We start from the raw sequence: 2,938 nt of genomic DNA on the forward strand, positions 1-2,938 counted from the left end.
TATGATACGGGTGGCAATGCTTCCAGGGTGTCCCAACCCTTTTCTTTCTTTTCCTCTGCTTGCTCTGTCTCTGGGGTTTCTGATATTTTAAAAACTTTTAACCCCAGGGGTTCTGTGTCTCTTGTCCAACAAGAGGCATATTCTTTTTCCTCCGGATCAAACGGTTCCTTTGAATTTACAAATATATTTAAGGCTTGACAAAGCTTGGCTTCAAAGGACCCGTACCTAGGCCAATAGACATGATCGGGTCTTATTTCTTTCTTTGTCCATTCTAGCATACAATACCGAATCATCTTTATCCTTTTCCTTTGTACAAGGGTCACTATCCCAGCTGGCTAACTTAATTCCCAGTGGACTATCTTGAGGTATATCTGCTGGCACTTTTTTACTCCCTTTTTTCCTTGAACCCAACTTACTGGTTCTTTGTCCCATCTTCCCAGGATTTTATCTATTCATCCCTGGCCCCTGTTTTCTGCTCTAACCCACCCCTCTGACAGCTTAAACACCACCCTCCCCTCACAGCACAGAAGACCTTTCCTCTTTAATAAAATAATAATATAATATAATCCACCTCCCTCCAGATAATAAAGTCAAACTTTAAATCAACCATCTATATTATGTATACTTTCATTCATTCATATTCACTCACTTTTATTTCTTTAATATGTCTCGCTCATTCTCACTCACAACAAGTCAACACAATAATAAGGTATCTTGATTTTCAAATCACTTGTTAATATTCACCCACAGGTATTATTTTGCAAATAAAATGGTAAAATCTCAAATGTTGTTAGCCAACCCCAGATTCTCTCTCTCCCACACTTCCCATCTAGAGTAATTTTTCTAGCCTATGTGTTCCAACCCTCAATCCAGCAACATTTCTGGAATCGGGGACCGTCACTTTCGTCCCCTGTTTCCTAGGGGATTGTGCTAGGAAAACCTTTTTCTGCTCTCTTTTCCTAGGGGTCCAACCGCTCCCTGAGACCCAGTCCCAGTTACCCCGGGGGGGATCTCCCACTCCTTTTATCTTTTGCTTTGTCTCCTCGCTGGCCGTTTTTCTCGCGAAAAGATGGTACCGCAGCTCTCAGAGACTCCACATTCACTTCGCAGGTCTGGGGTAACCAGCCCAAGCATCATTCACACACCAGTCAACCTCTGTATCCTCCCCCCTGAAAATACTTACAATCCTTTTTTTCTTGTCCAGGTCTTCGTGCACGAAAATTGTGGAGCTAGCTGCCATGGTTTCTTAGGGGGCCTCTTTTTCCATTTCTTTTGCTTTATTTGTCCCTTTCTTGTCCACGGGGTGTCAACCTGCAACCACCGATTCACACCAGAAGAAACAGAGCGGGCCGCTGAACTCAGCGGGGCGTGCCTCTCCTACTCGGGATCTCCCAGGGTCTTGGAGGCGAGGTGTTAATCCCGGATGAGTCCCCAGATGTGAAAAACAAGGTTCAGTCTCCTGTTAGGATTTAAAAGTTTAATAAAGGACAATAGGGGACAAAGACAATAAAGCAAAAGTCACAACTCTGGGTGCTTTGCTGCTCAGCCAAGAACACCCCTGTTATTGCGGAGACACCCTTTACATACCTGTCCTACTGCATCAGCATAATGCATATTCATAATCAATTATGCATATTCAAACTTTTACCAAAACTAGTTTACATGTTCCAGGAGCTGTTTAGCATGGCACCTCCTTGGGTCCACCTTTTTAGAGCACACACATCTCTTGGCTGTGGTTTTAGTCAGTTTTTATTATCACCTCCAGAGGGGGCTTTGGTCCATGGTTTCCGCAGATGGTAGTTGCTGATAGTTGGCATGTCAGTAGCAGGGGTCTTCAACACACGGTGGTTGGATGTTATCCAACCAAGCAGACAGTTCAGTTACCACAAGCATAACTATATTAGCTATTTTACTATTATGTCTAAGTTTAGTTAATGACAGAAATAAAGGCATAAGTTATTGTTATAAAACTACATCTTTAAAACAAAGCTACTTTAACATTATACATATAGCGTCCATTTTAACGTCTGTAGAAAGCCAATATTATAATGTGTATCTATCACACTACCACTGCCTCCCTTGGCACCTGCCACTCCCACTGGTTTCCCTGGATGTTGTTGTGGTTTGGGGCTTCCTGCCCTCTCTGCTGTCCCTGCAGACAGTGAAGCTGCTCCTGGAGCAGAGACCCTGAAAGGAGCAGAGCCTCTGCTGCCACACGCCCTCCCCCAGCGCCACCCCGCTGTCCTCTGCCTGTCTGCCCCACACAGAGCTCCAGTCACCCCCAGCTGGGGCTGCCCTGAACACAAAGGAGGCACAGAGCAGCACGGTCCAAATCAACTCCTTTATTAGCAGAGCCTGCAGGGGATGAGGCTGAAGCAGCCCTTCAGCAGCTCTCCAGGAGGGCTTGGCCCTCGCATTGCCAGCGGCATTGCAGCACCTGCACAGCCAAACTGCCCACACATCCCTGGGGCAGTGCCAGATGGTGCCACCTTCTCCAGGGCACGGCTCCGGTGCCACCAGCCTGTCTGGGCAGCACCAGCACTGCCCCCAGGGCCCCTCCGGGAGGTGGTGGCGCAGCTGCCCTCAGGCCTCACAGCCCTTTCTCCAGGAAGGGCACCTCCTTGCTGCAGGAAAACTGCCTTTGGGACACTGTCCCTTCTTGTCTCACAGCAGCGGATCCAAGGGGGGCTTTGAGCGCTGCCTTGCCCTTGCCCTGGCCTGCCGACTTCGGGTGGGGGAAGCCATGCAGACAATCAATGTGATTGGTAGAACAAACTTCATTTATTAGCAATACAGAGGCACTTATATAGTATTGAGTACAAGCTTATCAGTTCTTGATTGGTTTAAGCCTGCAAAAGCGCATTCTTACTTCTACATAATTGGGTTAGATAAAAGACTACATTTGGCAAGCTTTATGTTTTGTCTTGAGAGATCAAAA

This window comes from Corvus brachyrhynchos, unplaced genomic scaffold (genome assembly GCF_000691975.1).
Source record: "Corvus brachyrhynchos isolate BGI_N302 unplaced genomic scaffold, ASM69197v1 scaffold211, whole genome shotgun sequence".
In the NCBI taxonomy this organism is placed as follows: Eukaryota; Metazoa; Chordata; class Aves; order Passeriformes; family Corvidae; genus Corvus; species Corvus brachyrhynchos.